Source organism: Grampus griseus (assembly GCF_964374135.1).
Source record: "Grampus griseus genome assembly, chromosome: 2".
NCBI classification, from domain to species: domain Eukaryota; kingdom Metazoa; phylum Chordata; class Mammalia; order Artiodactyla; family Delphinidae; genus Grampus; species Grampus griseus.
The window spans coordinates 155,772,820-155,797,850 of NC_139018.1; positions in this window are offsets into that span (position 1 = coordinate 155,772,820).

Consider the following 25,031-nt stretch of genomic DNA (forward strand, 5'->3'; position numbering starts at 1 on the left):
CAATTACCAGCCTGTAAACAAGCATTTGCTGCATCTCCAGTAGGTGCACTGAACTGTGAGTGGAAGTGATTTCTGATTAAAGACAGGCTAATTTTCAAGGGACAAGAGGAACAAAATGCAGTGAACTGAATAAAAGAATAATGGATGATACCTTGTTAGGAGACATATGGCACAGAGTTAGAGCACAGATGGAAAAGGGAAAACTTACTTCATCCTAGAGTACATATGCATTGCATGGATGTGGTTGTGATCTGGGTCACATATGATCTGCTTGGTTATGAGGGGGAAGTTTTTTCGCACACTTTATTGCTCAGGAGTGTTCAATAACATTAGATTAGCTTCTCTAATTGAGAGGGTGACAAAAAGCAATTTAGATCCTGTAAAGCCCTTGAGTTTTGTCAATGGGGCCAAAAGCATATGCCCTTAGGCAAGAGCATTTCCAGGATTTCTGGATTTTTGATTTCTTATCCTTCTCCTCCTTTCTTGGTTCCCTTTCTCCACCCTTTTTTTTTTTTAGAACTTCTACCTTCATGGCCTTCTACTCCCACAAAATAATCTCACGAATTTCCTGCGCCTTGAAATATGATTAATAACATCTTGGGAGTTATCTGTTACAACCTTCACGCTGTAACAGGCTGTCATGTCTGGGGATCAAAAGAGGCACCACTGATGATGGAGAATTATGTTTGTTTTAATATGAGACAAGTTGGGCAAACAAAGGGAGTCATTGGACCATCACAAAGCCCCTAAAAAGTGGGGGTCACACTACAAAGTGGCTTGATCCTCCATCAGTGTGAAGGCTGACCATGATTATTACCTATTCAAAGCAGAGGCAAGACAAAGTGAGTTTGGAAACTAGACGTCACTGTTTTCTGGCCCTATTCTTGCCAGGCATCTGAGTGATGGTGTGAGGGGCGGGGATAGTAAGCCCTTTGCATTGGCAGGGGGTTCAGTAGGGGGTTCAGTAGAATAAAGTTTAAAAATCACAGCTAATGAGTACTTTGTCATGTTAAGCCACCTTCCATCACAAGAAGAGAGCATCCTGTTTTGGAGCTCCTAAATCGGAGAAACAAGATTTATAGGCTACAGAGTCTTCAAGAAAACCGGCAGGCACATAACAATCACAGCACTGGAAGCTACTTCACTGAGAATTTAACCACTACAAGTTAAGATTCCTCCATGGTAATGAATTCTCTTTAGTCAAAGCAAAGCTCGTAAAGGCAGGAGACTGAATACAAATGGCCACCAGAGACCAAAATATCAATTTTTCGAAGAAAAGAAGAGCTTGAAAGGGCTGTCAGAGCAAGTTAAACGTAGTGGTGCGAAAATAGTAAACTCTTCATTTGCTCCATGTGTCGTGTGGATTTGAAGAGCCTCTGGAAATGGGGAGTCCAGAGGTAGATAGATCAGCTCAAACTTTGGCCCTGGCCTCCTCTTCTCAGAGGCCACAGGATACTGTGTCAAACATCTGCCTTCTGATGGTTTCATGAAGCGTAGTCTGCCTCTACTTAGTAATGCAGCTTAACATATTTCTTTCGGTGCTTTGGGCAAACATTAAATCATAAAACCTTGCACAGTATTTAAAAGACATTTAGCTGCCAAATGATGAATAAAATGGGTGATTTAGACACTGAAATCCAAAGCTTGATGTCATTTTTATCATCTCATTTCATTATACTATAAAATACAAAGCTGTAATTCATGATGACAATGACAGTCATACACCATATATTCTGTAGATTCACTTCTAACACTAGCAGAATGCATTTCTGACAGACTGTATAACCCATATATAACTAACAAATAGGGCTTTTGTCTCAGGGGCCAAACCTAAAAAATCAGATGGTCGTTTAAATCCTGACTTAATATGAGGCTGACTTTGTAACTCAGGACCCCTATTGATAAAGCAGACTTTTAGAAACAGTCTGTTTCCTAATAGACCAAGGGCACTTGCAAGAGCTAGATAAAGAGAATAAACACAAATAAGACTTTAGTAAATAAAAACTGACTTTCAGAGGGTGAATAATCTAGTTTGGTTTTCTACATTGATCAAATTCACTGAACAATTGCTTAGTAGACCTCTTTCTTTACTTAAAGAGTCAGAGGAAAGAGACCACTTCAGAATGGCAATGTCAGGGCAAGGAGTGAATTGCCTTCTATGGTCTTTGTCACCCATAATTGTCACAGGATTCATTGTAAACCGCAGCTGAGTCATCAGGACCCTGACGTGACCGGGGAATTTTATTCGCATTTCCTCCGTCAACATGGTGACCATATTGTGAGAAGTTGGACTTCATTGTTGACAAATAGTATTTGATTCTTTCAATCTGTTGACAAGATTGGGGGAGTGTTTTACTTTGCATGGTCCTACACTGTTTGCAGATTAGCTGGCAAGGAGTTTGAAGTTATCACCATGGAAGTCTAAGTCAGATAACTTAAAAAGGAAACTTAATTGCTGAAAAACTCTTAACTTTCTGGGGGTGTGTATATGTGTTTTGTAACCTCTTGTTAACTCATCCCTTCTCCAGTCAAGCAGGGCCAACTCCTCATCGTATCATCAGGGCTGGTCTATCCTCTGATGACTGGTCCTGTGATGTGACTTTCTCATCTTCCTGTATCTGCGGCTCTGAGTCCGCCCTCATTTCACATTCTTCATTAAAGCTTAAGTAATGGTTTTCCTGCCTAAATTCTTGACCTGTCATAATCATATACTCCTTAATCCTTATTTCAGAACACTCACCCCTCATCTATTTTGGTTTTATTTTCCTAGATCTGATATGTGTCTGAGGACCACTGCTCCCTTCCTATCCTCAACCCATGAAAACACCCTGTGCTTAAACTCCGTGGCACCTCTTCCATATCAGTATTTCAAAAGAGCCTATTGTAAAGTCACTGCACAGATTGGCATAATTGCAAAGCACTGATGCTGTGGATCTGAGAGTTTTTTTTTTTAATGGGTACCATAGTCTATGCCCAAAAGGGCTGCCATAGAAATACTAAAGGTTAACTTTCCTCCACCTCAGTTTTGCTACTGAAATTAGCTAGAGCTCATTTGAGAGATAAATTTGCTCTTTAAAAATTTATTTCCTCTGCATTCATTTTCTTTTCCTATAAATGGGAACCTGAGATCTCATAAAACTGAATTCAAATTATCAAATACTATTGAACCAACCTAATGAAAATTTTAACCAAAAGTCATTGTGAATTACGTATGTGCTATACTGGGAACACAAGCCTTTGTAAAGTAGATATTGTTCTTATGTAAACTCATGAATAGAGACTTTCTTGAGTAAATTGCTTCTTAATAACATCAGAGAGTCATTGGCTGGGTAAATATCTCCCTGAGGCATTCACTGAGATTCTTGAATTTAAATGTTCAATAGAACTTCCTATTTGTCACCTTTACTAACGAGTTTTTCTTTATGAAATCATTAGAATGAAAAAGTTAAATTTTGTGTCTAATTTCTAGAATTAATGCTCTCTAAAAGACCTCAAGGACTTGAAATTTGTCTTGCTGGAATGCACCATTTACATAATTTCTATTGCCCCAACATTTACACTCCCCAACCCACTGTCAATTTGCTACCTGAAGCAGGAGGGAAAAAATGTTCAGAACAGCCCGAATATCTGGGAATTTCTGCTAAGAAGACCAGTGGACCTTCTCAAAGGACCGGATACTAAAATCATTTCTCCCATTCTAACTTGTGATCCAAGCATCTAAAATCCTTATAGTTGTTATTTCTAAGCCACACATTCCCAACAAGTCCTACTGTGGAATTGTTGAAATACTTCATTCTGCAGAGCCCTTTAACATAGAAAATGAAATGCTTGCTTATAAACCAACCTGAACTGTTCTTCCACATGTGGAGCAGCACAGCAATGCCAAGAGGTTTCAAAGATGCCACTCCCATGACCATACTCAGAAAGAAAGATGCAAATAGATTATAATAATTGTTTTCCTGCCCTGTCCAGATCCTGCCCAGACTCCTCCTGTTTGTGCCTAAATACATTCCCAAATATACAGGTGATTTCCTACCACTAAGCCAATAGGATGTTTGCTGCATGGCAATACAGAGAACATCCTGAGTGCAACACGGGGAATTCAGTGCATTGCTCCCGACCACTAAGTGATCACGGCACCCCTGTAAGATTTATAGCATTTAGCTTCCCCCAGAATTGAACCAACACCGTAAGACTAATTGATGATGATACAATTGGTACCCTTCTGAGTGCCATAATTTTATATCACCTTTGCAATATATCCAGTCAAAAAAGTGTTTTTAACAAAATCATAACATGAAAAATTAAAAAGAGTACTTGAATTAACTTCACATTACTGTGAAATGTTTTTAAACATAGAGGCTAAAGATATTAACAAAAGTTACTCAAGGATGGTTTTATGCCAGTGAATTTGCTCCTGAGCCAACACCCAAGAAGACATGCGAATCACCACGACACAGGACGGACTTGCCGAAGAACCCAGATTAGCAAGTAATTGAGCGTGTACCCTAACCTCTACAAAGAAAACCTTATGTTCGGCCACATATTTTAAACAGAAGTGAAAGTTGCTTCCACATTATGCTACAGTCATTGAAATACATGTATTCTAACAAAATTCTATATATATTTGTAACCTTTTACTGCTGAATTTCAAATCAAATCAAATATGAATGAAATCAAATATGAAATCCCACAGAAAATAGTTCCCAGGTCAATTCACTCAACAAGTATAAGTTGAAAACAGATTCTAGTGGGAGGAGTCTGAGAAGACAAGATTGAGAATGAGAGTTAAAGAGTGACCAGTTCTGTGGAGCGGTAGGTGTGATGCGCACACATAGGAACCATGGTCATATCATCTCTCCACTTTCTAAACTCTCTCTTCTTCTTCCAATAAGAAGAGAGTACAGGGACTTCCTCTAAGACCACAGGGATTTCCTCCAAGACCACAGGGATTTCCTCCATGCCAAAAGATTCTCTGACCTCACGTGAGGTTTCCAGAACTTTGCAACTTTCCCTCTTTTGACTGGTTCATTACAGAGTCTGAGTTGCAGGTGTCACCTTCTAGGGTATCATGTACCCTTATGTCTGTAAATCCCCTTACAGGATTGAGGTTTAAATTATACAAAGCCAGTATGTTTCCTGCCTATTAATTCTGTATGACTAAAATTATCTATATATCTTATTTATTGAGTTATCCATATCTATGCTAAAGCAGTACACTACATATGATGTACTGAGTTGCCAAAATAAAGGTAGAAAAATAAGTCAAGAATGCCCACCTGTTCCCATCAAGCATCCCATCCGTACATTCTGGTTGGCAATCGTGCAGGCCTTAAAGAGAGAACACCTGGATGCAATATCCCAGCTCAACCTCCTTCAAGCTCTGTATCTTTGGAAAACTTTTCTTTTGTTTCAGTTTCCTTTTCAGAAACATGGAGAATCACAATATTTCCTATCTTTCAGTGTGATTTTATGAATTAGATAATAAAATATATTTAAGATGCCTGATATCATGACTGGGACATGTTATCATGACATCCTGACAGGACAAGGTGAAAGAAGTAATTGTCCACCTGGAGCAAGCATCCAAGCTGAAGTTGGGGGGAAGCTGAGTATGACACATGTTTGTAAAGCGTCCTAAATAACAGGACGGGAACACCAAGGACAAGGCCTGGGAATTGCCAACATGGTAGTGACTTTTTGAAGGATATTTCTGATGGGACAGAGGTGTGGAGAATCGGTGATAAATTACCAAAGCAGCTCTTGGATGACAGCTGTCCACTACAAATAAGGAGGACCATGGCAAACCCATCTTATTAAAAGTGCTCCCAAGCACTGCTTAGGGCAAGGTGTGAGAATAAGGAGTTATATACAGACCGGCTCTGTAGGCATCCACAGAGGGTTGACATGGCAACCCCAAGCCCTTGCAGATCAGTCATTTCATTTCATAGATCCTAGAAACTCAACTAATAGGACAGTCAACTTATGGTGGAATATTCAATTTAACTGGAAAATGGCTCCAGGAGACGATCTTAAGCCCATGGAATTGATTCGTGGAGCTCAGAGTGGTAGAACAGATCTCCGAATCAGGATGCTCCCGTGACGTGATGCATTTAACTGACTTCTCTGCTATAACATGTCAATAATAATACCTCCATCTCTCAGGGTGTGGGGAGGATTAAATAAGAAAGACAAAACATTTGAAATTGCTGAGCAAAGTCTTTGTTGCAAAGTAAATGATACACACATGTAACTTTCCATTTTTTGTGCTTCCTAATTCCTTCTACTTTATAAAGCAGAAATACTACATTTTCGCCAAATTATATACCCGTTAGTTTTCAGGATAACCCATGCAAAATATGAAGCAGTCTTCTCAGTAAACTGCAGGTCTGGGGCTCTGGTCCAAGAACATGCTTGTCAACAAAACCATTTTGGGCACGACTGCTTCCCAACTTCTGTTTTATTCTCTCTCACTTAACAGAAAAGTCTGCAATGAAAGACTTCTCATAGCATCCATCTATTGATTATCATGAGCAAGCAGCAAAGGACGATACAAAAATTAAAGAGCCATTTGCACACATACCAACACGGAAGGAAGGGTTGTCTGGAGTCATTCTTTTCAACAATACTGACATAGAGTAATCATCATCTTAATCATCACTCTGGATTATAAAATTCAGTAATGAATTCTGTCTTTGCAACTAGCTTGCAGGGTGGCTTTAGGTTAATATGCTGGTTAATTGGTTTATATAACATATGTAATAACTATTATGTATATATAATATACAATTACATACTAGTAAATTAGTATATATGTTACATATATTATACATCTACCATGTAGTATATAAGATATAGTATATACATTATGTATTAGGGTATTATATACACTAGTATATTATATATCTACTATATATTATAGTAGATATCTGCTATACTGTATTATATATCCACTATATACTATAGTAGATATTTACTATTACATAATATATATTATATAATATATATAGTATATATGTATATATGTAATATATATATAGTATATATATATATATATCTTATTTTCTTCACAGTACAATGCCTCACTTTCCTCACAGAGATTTTTTGATGAGCAAATATGCTAGAAGATGCAAAAGGTCCTTTGAAAAATTAATATCCCAATTAATTATCCCAATTACACTGCACATTTACTTATGTATAAACATGTACACATACACATCAAACTTACCAAAGAAAATAATACATGTTTTGATGAAAACTCCATTTAAGTTTCTAATCACTAAATGAACTAACATGATCATAATTATTCAATCAGGATAAAAGAGAATTTCTATAAAACTTCAGGGTTTCAGTACAATTTGTCAGTCCCGTAGACAAGCTCAGTGATAGCATACTTCGTTCTGACCGAGGCCTGTGAGCCAGGCAGTGTGCTAGGGATGGCATGGAAGCAAGGGTGAGTGATTCACATGCAGCCCTGTCCTTGTGGAGATGGACAGTTAAACGTTTAGTAAATAATGGCACCAATAGATGTATAATTGCAAATTGGCTCAGTGCACTAATGGATAAGGATAGCACAAATAACACGGGCATGGGACCTAATCATCAAAGTATTCCCTGAGGAGCAGACATGTCTCCAGTATCTGAAGGGTGATTTGCGGTTATCTAGACAGACAGCATGGGGTGGAGGATGGAGAGAAAGGGAGAGGTGGGGCTGCCTTTTCCAGGAGAGGGCGTCTCCGATGTCCTGGCCGAGAGGACGGAGCATTCTGCTCAAGGCAGGAGGGCTTGCCTGGCTGAGGGACTGTGAGAAGGCCTGTGTGAGGGGCGCTCAGGAAGCAGGAGGGGCCAGGGCTGCCAGACAAGCCTGGGATCTCCTGGGGCCTTGCTGACTCTGTCAGGGATGTTGGTCTTTATTCTAAGAGCCATGATACACTGCTTCTGGCTTTCAATTGGAGTGACTGCTCTGGTGACCAATTGTGAAGAGAATGGGGTCTTCAGAATATCTTCCAGGCTTCATACCCCTACCTTCATCTTAGGGGAAACTGGTCTTATACAGAGAGAAATGGCATCTCTATACTTAAATGTTGACTTTTTCCTTTTTAAAAAATTTTTGTGGAAATATAATTGATTCACAATGCTGTGTTAGTTTTAGACGTACAGCAAAGTGATTCAGTCATACATATACATCTTTTGTACATTCTCTTCCATTATAAGTTATTACAAGATATTGAGAAGAGTTCCCTGTGCTACACAGTAGGTCCTTGTTGATTATCTATTTTATATATAGTAGTGTGTATATTTTAATTCCAAACTCCTAATTTATTCCTCCTCTCCCTCCTTTCCCCTTTGGTAACCATAAGTTTATTTTCTATGTCTGTGAGTCAAATGTTGGCATTTTAATAATTCCAGAAAAAAAACTCCAGTCTTTACCTTAAGCTGGAAATATGGTCCCCACAAGAGATCTGAAATTCCCTGACAAGAGGTTTACTCCTTTGGCTTAAAGTCTTTATCCCTATTAAAATGCTAAAAAAAGAAAAAGAGAGAAAGAAAAAGAAAAAACAGCCTAAGAAGTAGCACATAAACCCCATCTGTATGGAAAGTATGAATCAATCATTGAATCTTTTCAAGGGAAGAGGTTTTGTTTAGGAAGAGATAGAATAAAACCCAAATATAGGAAGATGGGTGGGATGAAATGAGTAACACCAGGGAGACAAAGAGAACCCCAAAAACCACATTCACAGACTTTACAATTTAATCTAATCACTCCCTTGTGTGAGAAAAGTTTGCATGAAACCCCAGATCCCAAGTTCCAGCTTCATCATGGCTTCTGTTGTACCTCAGCTTGAGGATCCAATCCTGATGTCTCCCTTTTTGCTACTATGATGAATAGCAATTGTGAGGCCTAAACTTGGATTTATCAGTGGCACTCAGGTATAGCAACTCATAAAAGCTCAAAGTAGTATTTGCATTTTTCCTGGAATAGAAAACACCAGGCTTCCAGTTGGAAGCCCCAGCCAGAGAGGAAGAAGGCGGGCTGCAGCAAGCATGTGAGGAGGAGGGCGTCTGTGAGCCTCCTGCCAACGCAGAGACAGATGCTGCATCCCAGCCCGCTCAGAGGGATTAGACAGACAAAACCCAAACACAGAAAGAGATGCAAATATCCCCAAGAACTGGGATAGCTCGGAGCCTCAGCTCCAAATGGCAATTACTGGAAGTCTCCAGAGCCTGGTTAAAAATAGATATGCAGGTTTCTTTGTTCACGTGTCAGAAAGGGTCATCCCATCAAATCAGATTCCCATCACCCTCTTTTCACCCAATAGCTGAGTTGTCAACCGTTTGCAACTGTAAATCTTGGTTACAGTACTGTCACAGGGTCTAAATTAGCATGCGCCCTTTCAATTATATTCAAATACCACGGTTTCCAGGTTTTCACAGGACGTGCATGATATGGGGATGCACATACACATAATAAGTGTAAACATTGCTATACCCAGGTTCCTCCCCCCCCCCCCCCCGAATGGCCTCTTGGTGTGCAGAGAGAGAGAGAAAGAGAGAGAGAAGGGGCGGGGAGCAGTCTCATGTTGCCGGCAGGCAATTTAGGCAAACCAGGAGTTAGGGCTGGATGGAGGTGAGGACAGCCACATCTGATCTTCCTTTTCTGCTGCCACCTCACTTAGGGAGCTTTAGAAAGTCCCTCACACTGCAGCTTTCCTCGTCTCCATACTTAGGCAAATCCCTCGCTACCCACCTTTGCCCAAGAAACACTGTACAAATGAATTAGATTTAGTCTGAATGACTCATGAACTTCTGCTAAAAGTGCTTAAATTTGCAGTCAACTCCAAATTAGACTTGGTAATTGAAGGAGCCGTGGTACAGATCTGCCCAAGCAATAGACAGTCTAAAAGTCATTTTCACTTGATTCTGGTAGGCAGTGTTTGATTTTTGAGGGGAGCAGTGGATTTGCTTCCCTAATTAGTTTTCGCTTGAGCAGGTATCCAACTTGATTCTCTTCCATCAGCCCTGCCTGGCTTAACACAAAAGTATACAGAACAAAAAGGAAAAGACCAAAATGTAAATTTTGCCATTGAAAGAGGACATATGTCCATGCCACTCTCTCACTTTGTCACAGCTTACCCTTCCCCCTCCCCATATCCTCAAGTCCGTGCTCTAGTAGGTCTGTGTCTTTATTCCCGTCTTACCCCTAGGTTCTTCATGACATTTTTTTTTTCTTAGATTCCATATATATGTATTAGCATACGGTATTTGTTTTTCTCCTTCTGACTTCACTCTGTATGACAGACTCTAGGTCTATCCACCTCACTACAAATAACTCAATTAAAAAGCAAATATTAAAAAAAAAAAGAGGACATAGCCACAAAATGAACAATTTGCAAATTCTTAGTTAAGTCTAGGTTTATCTCTACAGAGAGGGGTAGTGGTATGCTTAACTTTTTATACTTGCCAGAAATTTCCTTTTCACTTGACTCACCCCTTTATGTGTCTCTCAGCTCTTGAGTCTTTAAAATTTAACCTGGCTGAGGAGCCTCCACACCCCCCCCCACCAACCCAAATGCACCCCTGTAATTATGTTCATGTTTGGGACATCTTAACCAAGCGTATTACATCTCTGCAGTAGTTCTTTCCACAGATAAGCGAGCATTTTAGGAACTAGCCCACCCTCTAAAGACTGGTCCAGATCTTTTTTTTTTGGCTGCGTTGGGTCTTTGTTGCTGAGTGCGGGCTTTCTCTAGTTGTGGCGAGCGGGAGGCTACTCTTCGTTGTGGTGCACGGGCTTCTCATTGCGGTGGCTTCTTTTGTTGCAGAGCACAGGCTCTAGGCACTCGGGCTTCAGTAGTTGTGGCTCGCGGGCTCTAGAGCACAGGCTCAGTAGTTGTGACGCACGGGCTTAGTTGCTCCACGGCACGTGGGATCTTCCCAGACCAGGGCTCGAACCCATGTTCCCTGCATTGGCAGGTGGATTCCTAACCACTGCACCACCAGGGAAGCCTCAGGTCTATTTTTGGTGACAGACAGAATTTCTTAGAGCTCAGGTAGACCTTTCTTTAAATGTAAGCAATTTTATTCCCCTGGCCCTTTTCTAGCATAAGTTTTCTTCCCTGAAATAGGTACAAAATAAAACCTCCTGTAAAACCGACTCTGCTGCAAACCATTTATGGTGTTTCCCCAAACAGGCCATTCTATCCTTTCTGATAGCTCTCAGCAACTCTTCTGTCCCTGGTGGGCCCCAGCCTAATCTCCTCGGAACCTACAGGCATATTGTAAAGCAATGTCTTTTGCTACCTCACTCTTTGCCCTCCAGATCCCTTTGAATAGCAACTCAAAATTTACATTTCTTGACATGTTTTGAAAACTGTTCTTAACCTTTCATGTATGTTAACTCATTTAATTACACGTCTATGGATGGATACCTTTATTAAGCACATTTTACCTAGTAAGTGGTAGAGTGAGAATTCAAACCCAGCAGGCTGATTCCAAGACCCATGTTTCTACTCCACACCTCCATCTAACAGTGAGACGGTCCCCTATCCTGGAATCTACACTTATCCTAACTGCTGTGGCTCTACTAAGGACACAGTATAATACTTACAAGTCAACACAAAAACACAGCTGTACGTGGGTCCTTTCAACTCTCAGTGGTCTCCCAATGGCTCTCCATCATCAATTAAGACAGAATGTCTGCACATGGGGTTTGGTGTGTTCAAATAGCTCCCCAGGTGGCTCGGTGGACAGCCAAGGTTGAGAACCATTCATCAGGATTAATGGAAGAGGAGGAGGAGATGATGGGGAAATGATGGGTAGTAAAAATCTAGGTGCGTTAGATTCTGAATCCCAACATTACCCCTGGGCCTGCGTACCATTCCACACATAAAAATGTGTAGCCTTTTCTCAGACAAGGGAGACTTGCATGTAATTAAGTTGCCCTCCTTCTTTCTTGAAGGGAAGATCGTAAAATCCTAATCAATACAGCAGTAGGGTGAATGAGGAGGTTGGGTAAGAGAACATATATGAGCTCTTTTCTACCTTGAAAGATCTGTGATTGCAGAGAAGAACGTGAGAGTAGCGCTAAATGGCAACCTTAAAATGTCTTTTTACCTCTGTTCCTCATTTTGCATGTACAGTAGACCTTCCATCGTTCTCACTTCAGTACTCTGTAAGCCAGATAATTATTTGCAACCCCCTGCAGTCCCAAAGCTATCTCTGAGCAAAGATGTAATGTCTGCGTTCTATAGTAAGATTTCTGATTACCAAGACTTCATTATTTTTGTGAAACAAGCGACGATACATTTATACCGAGGTACTGGAAAGTTTTATCATAGACTGTTCAGTCTGAACTACCACTGTCAAAACAAAGGGATGAAGCATATTGTGTGATTTTATTTTCCTTGACTCTTGTCTGTCTGTTTGCATACCCACTCATCTGAAAAACCTGGTAATTCACAATGGGGCTCTCTATCATTAGTCTGAATTAGGAAGTTTCTACTGTGTTTTAGAAACCAAGTTGAAGTCCTCAGGAGGTGAAATGCTTGAATAAAATGATTTTCATTATTGTAACTCATATTTTTATTAAACATGTATTACTTTTCAGAAATAATGAACAATAATATAATAATTAATAACCAAACATACATCAAGGGGTACTTTATTTCAAAGTAGAAACTTAAAAGACTAACCATCAGCCTCTGTGGCAGTGGAGGATAGTGTCTGATCTCTCTGAGACCATTTTTGCTGGAAAGTTTGGGCTGAGTTTACTCCCAGGGAGGCACACTGTTTTCTCCTTCATCTTGCCATCTGCATTGATGTCCTGCCGTATCATGTCTATTGGGTCCCAATGTATGCTCTTAACCATAGAAGTAGAAGTTTTAATGATGTTCTTAGTATTTAATAGTATTTAAGGGTGAGAGAGTGCCAGCATTCCCGTTAAAATATCCCATCCCCACTGACGATCCCAGCAGACATGAAGAAACTTGTATAAGAATTTTTTTTCTCCTCTCTTTCTCCTCCTATGCATCCAACCCACTTCCCTTTAGACGCTTCCACAAATGAACATAAAGTCACAAGATACATTTGTGAAGCTCTCGAACTGTCTGAATGTGTGAGACCCATTTTCCTCTCCCTTCTCTGGCTCAGCATCCCTGAACTCACTACAGTGCAGAAGTCTGGCTCCCTCTCGTAGGAAGCTGGAAGAGATCAGGGTGAGACATTTCTTTACCAACGGGATGACTCTCGGAAGCATTTGTATTTAAAACATTTGATTCCTATTTTGGAATGAAAGGCTGTGTTTGAACTTTAAGGTGAGACCAGGGGAGTAAGCGTCCTGCTGGGTAAAGAAACACCACCTGAAACTACACACCAAAACGTAAAGTGGAGCCTCAAAATCTCACTCACTTAGCACTTAGGAGGTCAGAAAAGAATATGAGTTTGGGCTCATTTCTTTCCCCCAAAAGCTTCTTGGATTTCTCTTGTCACCTCCCTCCCCGTGGAAATCAGGATGAACTACTTTTTTTTTTTTAAATAAATCTATTTATTTTTATTTTTGGCTGTGTTAGGTCTTTGTTGCTGCATGTGGGCTTTCTCTAGTTGCGGCAAGCAGGGACTACTCTTCGTTGCGGTGCGCGGGCTTCTCATTGCAGTGGCTTATCTTGTGGAGCACGGGCTCTAGGAGCGTGGTCTTCAGTAGTTCCGGCGTGCAGGCTCAGTAATTGTGGCTTGCGGGCTCTAGAGTGCAGGCTCAGTAGTTGTGGCACATGGGCTTAGTTGCTCTGGGGCATGTGGGGTCTTCCCGGACCAGGGCTCGAACCCATGTCCCCCGCATTAGCAAGCAGATTCTTAACCACTGCACCACCAGGGAAATCCCGAACTACTTTTTTTTAGTAACATCTTGTTGGAACAGAGTCATACCCATTCACTTATATATTACCTATGGCTGCTTTTGGACTGATGTAGTAGAGTTAATTAATGGGTCAGAGACCATATGGTTCACAACACCAAAAATATTTACTCTCTGGTCCTTTATAGAAAAAGTTTGCCCTCCCTTAGAGCTTTTTAAATATTTTTTTTTTAATTTTTGTACAATTTTTAAAAGTTACTTGCCATTTACAGTTATTACAAAATATTGGCTATATTCCCCGTGCTGTACAATACATCCCTGTAGCCTGTCTTACGCCCAGTAGTTTGTACCTCCCACTCCCCACCCCTGTCTTGCCCTAGTTTGTTCCCTATATCTGTGAGTCTGCTTCTTTTATGTTATATTCACTGATTTGTTGGGGTTTTTTTGTTTTGTTTTGTTTTGTTTTGTTTTGTTGCGGTACGTGGGCCTCTCACTGTTGTGGCCTCTCCCATTGTGGAGCACAGGCTCCGGACGCGCAGGCTCAGCGTCCATGGCTCACGGGCCCAGCTGCTCCACGGCATGTGGATCTTCCCGGACCGGGGCACGAACCCGTGTCCCCTGCATCAGCAGGCGGACTCTCAACCACTGCGCCACCAGGGAAGCCCTGTTGTATTTTTTAAATGCCACATATGAGCAATATCACACAGTATTTATCTTTCTCTGTCTGACTTATTTCACCTAGCATGAAGGATGAACTACTTTTAACCATTCGAAATTTCCTTCATTTGCTAATCATTCTAGGTGTTCTCTCAGTCTGGAGCTGTCTTCTCTCCTCTGTCCCTCCCCACAGCATCCCTGACTCTTTCAGCCTCATCTTTCAGGTTTCAGGGCAGGTGACTCTTCCTCCAGGAAGCCAAGCCTGGGTTGGAGTCCCTTCTATGTGCACTTTTCCCAGTAGTACTTAACAAATCATGTTGCTTTGATGGAATCCTCCATGTAGACCATACACTCAATGAGGGCAGGAACGATGTTTGCTTATTCACCTTTGTTCCTAGTACCTAGCATAGTACCTGGCACAGAACGTTTGTTTAATGAAAGAGTGGGTGAATGAATGAGCGGATGGATGTCAGTGATGCAGGGTATGTTTGCATCATTTTCTCTCCCTGTTCATATCACTACACCTGGTCCAGACATCTCTCCAGCCCATCTCACCATCCTTGGATCCATCCATCAATGTCCACCTTTCACAGTATCTTAACTCAGAATGTCTGCTGTATGAAGGAAGGCCTCCAGCCTTCAGAACACTTGAGGATGAGAAGGAAAAGGGTGTGTAGAAATAAAAACGATTTGCCAAATAGGAGAATCTGGTAGGATGCATGGGCCCTCATATTGTAAAAGGGAAAGCAAGACCTGAGGGTTTCCAAAGAGCCAGATGTGAGTGTCAAATGGTAATAATGATGTTGGGGGAGGGGAAGGGGAAAGGAAAAGAAGGGGAACTAGCCCATGGAATTAGGGAATCAAGAGAAACTAGTGACATTGGCACTGATTAGAGATATAGGAAAACTGAGCCAGTGAAAAAATTATATATTAAAAACTTGGATTGGCTATGTGGATGTAACACAAATCGCATTGATCTATATAAATTGCTTATAAATTTTGCCTAAACATGATGCAGGACAAGCATAATTTTATTTATCAAAAGGTACAAGTCGGTGTTTATCCTTATGGTCAGTCTTCTCTTGTTAGAATGACAAACCCAACACGTACAGTTTTTTCTTCTTTAATTATCCGTGTGTTTAGCTTGGTCAACTCACAACTTTAAAATTCTTGGGAGAGCTCTGTGACTATCTATGCATATGTCAAATTCTATACGTCATTAAATGTTTTAAATAACTGAAATTGGCCTTATCTAACTGGATTACCCCTTGAGGTATAAAGTAATAGTAACAACCAGCCAAACTTGTCTCTCAGGATTTACCTTTAATTCATCTGAATTCAGTTCAACCAAAACTGAATGAGTACCTTCCATGTAACCAATCGTGGAAATAGCAGAGAGAAAACTCTTTTCTCAAGTCTCCTTCTCCAACTAGATCTTTTAGGAAAACTGAGCCCAAACTTAGCTAGGGCCAATCACATAACCAAGATGTCAAAGAAATTATCAACCTATCATCAACCTCAGCCCATCTATCTCACAGGACTGGACTCACAGGCTTTGGAACACTGCCCTATTTCTCAGCTTCTACTTTGACAGTAATAAAAGTCCTGGGCCTCAGTTTGGACCCAAAAGTGGAAAGAAGGTGCCTAAGTCATATTAGCAGGTTCTCAACCAAATGCAACCAACCTTTAGTGACTTCTGACAATAGGAAGCAACAGGGCACATGTGTTAAAATTCTCAAGTAGTTCAAAATCTTTTCTTAGGAAGATTACTGTTGAGCATGAAAAGATCTTAAAGATACTCAATTAGATCCTCTCGGGTTAGGTATTAGGAAACTAAGATCCACAAAACGCAAGTGAATGGTCACAGTACTTAATGGCGGAGTCAAGAATAATACTCAAGTTTCCAGATATATAGTCCTGTGATCCTTCTTTATCTAGATTTTATAACTTTAAACTTTGTCTTAGCAAAACTTTAGGCACGTAGATTTGCCAGTCACCCAAAGATTCCTTCTCTATATGTCTCCTACTGATTTGAAGGAGAGAAGATAAAGCAGAGGAAAACACCAAAGCTCAGAAAGTCTTTAATATTAAAAGTGGGAGAGCAACTATTCCACCGAGACTGGCCTACAACTCAGACTTTTATCTTCTAAAAACAAGCCAGTGTTTCAATAGAACTCAATCCTTGAAATAAACACTAAAATCATGAGCTCTGACTTTTGGGGTGGTTGGCTTTCCCCCAGTTTGTCAATCTGGGTTAAATATTCAAATTCACTTGAAATGCTGGCTCTTTGAGTACAATTCTCTAGTGGAAATACAAATAATAACTCAATGTTAAGGGTGCTAATTACAGAACTCAGACTCTATAATCAGTGAACAATTTGGTCTAGAAATTCTCCAATGGAGTGTGTAACCTCAATCTCCAGACACTTTATTAAATGTCAGCAAACGCCTAGCCATCTGATAGTATTCGGGGCTTTTGATTCCATCAGGCGGGGTGAAAATAGATTTCTTTCCTTTATTTAAGGTAGGAAGTATTGGTCAGTCAAATGAAGTTAATATCAGATAATGGAGAAATGATAGTTATCATTAAATACTTCAATGGTGATAATGTTAGATGCATTCCTTATTAATCTAGAGGAAAAATTAGAAAAATTGGGTAAAGTACAGGAAGACAGAGTTTTGGTTCATGTAAAGAAAACAATCCCCATCAGAGCTGGTCAACAGTATAAATGACCAACTATAAGAATCTGTGAGCGATTGGTCACTGTTGAAACAGAAGCAGACCAGTTAACCGTCTGTCAGTGGTAGTGTACGTGAGATTCCTGCATTGTGTAGAGAGTTGAACAAGTGACCTCCTTTACAATAATTTCCTTCTATTAGCAGGCATGGTACAATTCAGACTTTATAGATGGATTTTAGTAAGTTTTAGATTATTAGTTTAAATCAACTATTACTAAGCCTCTAAATATGTATTTTGCTAGACCCTTTACAGAGAGAACTTCAGGAACAGGGATCTTATGAACTTAAATACACACACACAAACAGGGAAATAGGTAGGATTCCACATTTTATGCTTTTAGAGCTGATTTGTGGGAAAGAAGTCATGACAACACTGAGTATTTGAGGCAGGAAGCAAAATCAAAAGGCATAAAAGAGGAAACATCAATTGTTAAATAAAAATTTTCCTATTGCACAATATTCCATAGCACTGCTTCAGTCCACAAGCTGAGAAACACAGGATCATGTTTAGGTACTATAATTGTAGACTGAAACAAAAAAATGCACAACGTGAGAGTTGTGAGTTAAGTTGTATCTGGGGCAAAATGAGGACTATAGCCCGGGAGACAGCTTCTCAGACAGCTCTGAGGAATTGCTCCGAAGAGGTGAGGGGGAAGTCAGTCTATATGTGATTTTATGGAGGGGGTACAAGCAGTCAAGCACACATTGTGGCAGAAGGTTACTGCTAGTCACAGGAAGGTTGTTGCCAGTGACAAAGAGCAGATGTCTCCGTTAATGATCTTGGTGCTTTTCTAGATATAAGAAAATGCAAGAATTTGAGCTCCTAAAATCTTCTCCTGAAAATACCTGAAGGCTTGTTCTGCCAGTTTTCCCAGAGCACAGAGGGCCTGATTCCTGATTTCCGCCCTGAACTCCTTTTAGGGTGTGTTGAAGGTCAGCGACTGCAGTGGCTTGTGACCTCATCCTTGTAGAGGCCGATGGCAAGTGCCAATTTGTGGTTGGCATAATGTGCATGTTTTAAATAACTATATGAATAAAATCTCAGAACTAGAAGTCAGTCTAGAATCCCATCATCTTGTTTTACAGATGAGGAGATTGAGGCCCAGGAAGGTAAAGGACTTGCCCACAGCTCATGGGATGATCATGGTGCTGAGGGATTTGGGCACTGTTTCTATCCAAACTAATTCATGTATGTAAGGGTTGATGTCTTGGGACACAAGACAATGACATTAAATGAACCTGTAGAAGGAAATGCAAACAAATGACTTGGCACATATAAAATACCTCCAAATGAAAAGAACAAAATCTATGTCAGTGTGTGTCTCTCCAATATTCTTGGAGAGACAAGAATATTTACTGTAGAGCCTCGTGATAAGAAAAGTCATTGACTCAAGAAAGAAAAGGAAATCATAGGAAAAGGGCTATAGATTATTCCATTTTAGAGCTATTTCTCTTGTTTTTTTCCTCTCTTTTTATTAACTCTATCTCATTGTGAGATCTTGCCTTGGAGTCTGATATAAATGGCATTATTGAGCCAAGAATAATGTCAAACATATATGATTGAAATAATATACTGAGAATGGTTGAACATTATATTTAAGCTAAGAAATAATAGTCCTATTAGCTTATTGGTACTCACCTTGACCCTTACACACACACACACACACACACACACACACAGGCTAAATTTTTCTCTAAAAAATGAAGTCATCATTACATAAACTCTATAAAGGCAAAGGCTATTTCTGTCCTGTGGTCTTTAAGCTGCCTGCCCTTGCAAGGTATTATATGTGCAATATATGCTTAATAAATACTCGTATGTGAAAAGGATGATGATGATAACAACCTTTGCCGAATGCCAATTACAGGACATCCAGTCAAAGCTTCATGGGTCAATACATCAGCAGAAAGGAAGCAGCAAATGGAATTAAAATAATGTATCTGTTTGTTCATTGTTAATGGCTGCTATGAATTTGAATTAGGCCAGTAATTGCTTCCCTGATATGAGAGCAAAATGCCAAGGTAAAGACTGTAATTAACATTCAGAAGGAATATAGGCCCGGAGTGTGGGGACTCTTTTGAAAAGAAATCTCTAGTTTCCTCTGCTCCTCTTCCAAATCTCCTCCTAATTTCTTAGCATTCTTTTCCCTCAATTCTGTTTTTGTTATTTTTGATCCCTCCTCGCTTTTAACTCTTGTCTCCAGTTTTGAAGCTAGAAAAATTCCTGTGTTTAAAGACTGCTACTTCTTTTCCATGAAAAGTTAGGGAATAAGAAGTAACTGCCTCACCAACAATAATGGGGGGTCTTGATGAGGAGAACGTGGAAAGGCCTCTGAGATACTCAATTTTAAAAATAATGCTTATTATCCAAACTCCCCTGTATCGAAGGGGAGGTGAGCTGTTTCCTTTTGTCCTATCTGATCATCATTTTATAGGGAAAGGGAAAGAATATGGCCAAACATCTTATGTCCAAAGAAAACCAATTGTCTCAGTTACATCCATCAAGAATCAAACAATAGCTATTATAATAAATTTTAAAAATCAAGCACTCAAGGTTTTTTGTTTTTTTTTTAATTCCTATCAGTTGAGATCAATTAGTGATCTTGTACTCCTTGGAATGTGATTGCTTGATATGTCTTAGAATGTCCTCCATTTTCCCTACAAATCTCAGGGGTCTAAAAGGCAGATCAGCCTTTCCAAGGGAAGCTGATGGCTTGGTGCTTGGGTAACACAGCTCAGAATATTTGCTTTGTCCGTTCCCTCCCCTATGGCTCCTCACTTTGTGTTGGATTCCTCAACCCCATAACGATGTTTGGACTCAGGATTCCATAATACACTTAGGAAAACTCATAGAACCCCGCCTGCCACTTTGCAAGGACTCAAACTCCTGTGGCACTAAAAGAATGCTTTAAATAGCAAACCGAAACCAGTCTTCCTCTCTAGGATATGGAACATAGGAACAGTATTTTTGAAACAGAACAGTGGGAAGAAAAATGCATTTCTCAAAGTAAAATCTTCAGGCAGGTTGACATTGTTACAATCATAAAGTGGGGTAAAGAAATGGATTTGAAGCAAGAGACTTCATCGTCTGGGGATAATTAGTGTCCCAGGCAAAAATTTGCTGAGGCCAGGATTTCATATCACTAAGTAGGAATAATTACAGGGAAGCAGGAAGCACAGCCTAACCATTGAGCATCTCTGATTCAAGATGCATACACTGAGTTTATACTGCACGGGTACCACTGTCTTATAAGCATCACAGAGTCCAGCAGAAGTATGGTATTGATCTGATAATATGATTAAGGAAATAATTGTCTGGTTGAAAATCAATTACACTGGCTACCTACTAGCCAGTGAGCCTAAAATCTGAATTTTTTTTTTTTTTTTTCGTTTTTGTCAAATTTTGTCTTAGGAGCAGTAGGGGTTTCATTTGCAATATCAGCACCATGAACACTTCACAAGAAATGCTAAAATGCATTAATGGAATCAGTAGAAAGCTACGGGCATTTTATGTACTTCTTCTAATGGAATACCTTTCTCATTTTCTTTTCACAAAAGTGAGACAAATGGCATAAAACCGAGACATTGATGTTGTTATATAATGGTAGGACAGTCAGGAAAATGAACTCACAAGATGGTATACTCAATTCATTTGAAAATTAAGTCTAAGGCTGGAATTAACTATGGTTTTTTAGAGTTTTCTTTATATGAGAGTTTCTCAACCTCGACAGTATTGACATTTTGGGTCAGATAATTCTTTGCTGCGGGGGACCGTCCTGTAGGCCTCTACCCACTAATTGCAGCAGTAGCCCTCAGTGTGACAACCCAAACTCCCTCTATCTCCAGATGTTGCCAAAGGCCCCCTGCTTTATATTGAAACCTCCTCATTGAGAACCTCTGCTTTGTATTGACACCTAAGAAACAGCAAGTTGTGTGAGTTGCTACTGGCCATGAGAGCAAATTTTGGATTCATTGCAACACAGTTGCTCTAAGTTAAACCAAGAAATGACATAGTCCAGGAACTATAACATTATAGAATTTATATATATTTTTGTTGCAGTCTAGATGATGTCCAATATTATGCAAGTTTCAGGTGTACAACAGTGATTTGCAATTTTTAAAGGTTATACTCCATTTATAGTTATTATAAAAGATTGGCCAAATTCCCTGTGCTGTATAATATATCCTTGTAGCTTATTTATTTTATACAGAGTAGTTTGTATTTCTTAATCTCCTACCCCTATTCTGCCCCTCCCGGCTAGAATGTATATTTTTATTGTGTGACTCATGAGTTTCTTTTCTTAAAAAAAAGATGCATGGTGTTGTGATATCCTGGTCCCAGGGTTGCCTTTCTGAGTCACAGTGTAGCCTCTGCCACCTGTATCCTGACTTCACACCTAAACTTCTCTGAGCAGAGACCACCTGGAGCTTTTGCTCCAACTTGTACTCCTGGGGGTTAGTTATAATGACAAACCGTGTGCACCGTGAGAATAGAGGGAAAGACGAATGTGTATATTCTACCACTGGTTTACCTTCTGGGAGGATGTTTACCTCTGGATTTTCAAGGAAGAGGCCACAAAGGGAGTATGGAGCCCAAGCAATCCTCAGCTCTTCAAGACCTTTATTTCCCTATTCATAAAAAGTTTGGGCATCTTTTTCCCTTGGACTTCTCTTGTCTCAAAAGATTTGAGCATGTCTCTGTAGTTTGATGGAGTTCCTTGGAGATTGGTAGGATATAAACATGAAGAACTGGAATTTGTCAGAACAGGAAAAGCGCATCCGTCACCTTCAATAGCAGGTCAGCTCAGGCTTACGTTGTAGGTCATCACCCAAGTGAATCCATCAGGAAAGATTTGCATCCTCACAAGATACAGGAATTTTCAGAGTGAATCATTCTTCCCTAATGTTTCGGTAGCACTTGCCATGATGGACTAAATTCTTTTTCTCTAACTATTTATTGTCTTGACTTCCATAATATATATTTGCCTAATTTTCCTACTATATCATAGGCCCTTTTTTTCTAAGCTCCTTTACTGGATCCTTCTTTCTACAAAACCTATACATAGATCAGGGTTTACCAGACCCTGTCCTCAGCCCTCCTCTCGTTCTGCCCACTCCTCCTGTGTGATCTCATCCAGTTGCACAGTTTCAAATGCAATTCATGTATCAATGATGTACCTCCACAGCCGAGATCACTCCACTGAGTTCTGTCTTCTTTCATCCAACTTGTACTTAGCAACTTCTTCTCGATACAAATGAGCATATCAAAATTAACATGGCCAAGGGACAACCACTGGCTTCTATTTTCTCTCCCTCAAACCCCCAATCCTCTCCAAAATATTCTCCAATCCAACCACTGCTCACATTCTCCACTCTTATACCCTAGTGCAAACCACCGGCATCTCTCACCTGGATCAATGCAATCATCTTTGAATTGTCGCTCTGTCAACAAAGTATTTCTAAAGCTTTCAATTCTTTGCTTCCCATTATACTTGGGGTGATATACAACCCTTGTTGAAACCCACAGGACCGCCAAATCCTGGCCATCACCTTCCACCACCCCTTGCCTCACCTACAGCACAATTGTCACACCGACCTCACTTCTGCCACACAACACTTCCGGTGTGTTTTGATGAAAAGGTCTTTTTGCCTGTTTTCCTTTGTTTTCATGACACTCGTTCCCCAAATCTTTGTATGGTGCCCCCCAGTTATCATTACGGTCCCAACTCCAGTGATCCCTCCTGAAAAGGCCTTCATAACCTGCTCAAACAGCCCCACCTCCTGTCAACCAAATAATACATTTACCTTTTTTATCTTATTCATACTGTCTATTCCTGAAATTAACTTGTTTGTTACATGCCTATTATCTGTTCTTAATGGCTAGAATATATGCCCCTTGCAGGCAATGACTCTGTTTTGTTCATCACTGTATCCCTGGAACCTAGAAACGTACCTGACACAGAGAAAAGCTAAATAAACACTTGTGGGCTGGCTAATCCAAACAGAAGGGAAAACCCATGAAAAGTTAAATGCTTTCTAATAAGCCATCTACTTGGCTCTGTCGTGTGCCTGCCGGCCAACAGAGTATCTTTATCCATCTTGAGATCTGCAGAGAATCCCAAATTGCCCTTCAATGATTTTAAAGCCCATATATGAACTATTCAGGTGAACTTCTGTTTCTGGGTAGCTTGCTTCAAATTCTGGTATGTCATGCAATTCTGCTTTCACATTTTTGGTTACCTCTTAGACCCAATGATGCCAGAATTCTTTTTTTTTTTTTAACAGTAGGTCCTTGTTGGTTATCTGTTTTAAATATAGCAGTGTGTATAGGGATTGGGAGTTTGGGATGCCAGAATTCCTAAGCAACTTAATCAAGAACAGAATGAGTCATTGTGAATGAATCGAACTAGCACCAAAAGGAAATAAGGGCATAGATGCTTTCAGAGCAATGGGATCAATACAGGACTCTTCTTCCAGGCAGTGTTTAGATGGTGATTAAAAATGTAACCCCTCCCAAAATATTAAACATCTTTTGGCCACTAGAAAATATGAAATTTCCTTCAAGAGTAACCTTTAAAATTGAAGCAACTCTCTGAAGCTCATTTTTTTTTTTTTGCATTTACACGACTATTATTTTGTCTATAATTACTTTGTTATTACCCACATCATCAGAATTATCACTGGTAAGAGAAATTTCCATCTGGAAAAACAAAGCAAGCACGCAATACAGTGACCAATATTGACCTGAAATATAAAATAAGATGGTAGCTGAATGATAACTAATTAGAGACAAGCCATCAGAATTAGGGAGCCCTGCTAGTTAGACATATTCAGCTTCAAAAGGAAAAAAAAGGTGTGAACTAAGAGGGAAAAAAATCTCAGAATCTACCTTGCATCGTTCCGCAGTTCCGCGATTAAATGAAATTCACAACAATTGAGATCAAGGATGCCTGTAGGCTGACACAATAAAAGAAGGTTATATGTGCCCCTACGACATGCTGACAGAATTACAATCATTTCACTGCTAGAAGGACAGGGAATTTTTGATGAGTTCTTATAAGCGATATCTTTTAATCATAGGGAAAATGACTTCTCCAAAATATAAAAGAGTGCATGTTAAAATGCTTTTTTTTTTTTTTGCATCGCCATGCTTATATTTTAATTGACAAATAATTATGTTGGCTTAGCCCTACAATATGCTCATCCTTTTCTCATTCCCACACCATACAAACATAAACATATAAAAAGTCATATAAAACATAAGAAACTCTATCTTATTGAAAATATAGCTTATATTACAAAGGGGTTTTATTTCCACCATATAAAAGATTCATCACTGGGTGACTTTATAAATAGCTCTTCTGTGTTTTTAATTGTTTGCTTAGAGATTATTATTAGACCTAGATAATAAAAAGAAGGAAATTTAAAGTTCACATTCCAGAAGCCATAACCAATTGAAGAGCTATCAGAAATAAAAATAAAGCCTCTCTAAAATCATTAAAGATGTTGATAGGAAAGTAAGTTAACATTTTAAGAATTTTATGAATCATTTTAAAGAACAAAAACATGATATAAAACGGGACATTGGTAGTTAACCAAAAGCCATGAAGGAAAGAAAATAGGCCCTTTGCTTTTTCAGTAACTGGAACAAAATAATCCTTGCTAAACACCATCTCCATAGAATTTTCAACCCTCTAGCCTCCAGCCCATAAGCTAGATGATCAAATTGCATATAAGAAATAAGTTTACATATATCAAAACTCTTTGGTCAGTATTCAGTAACCTC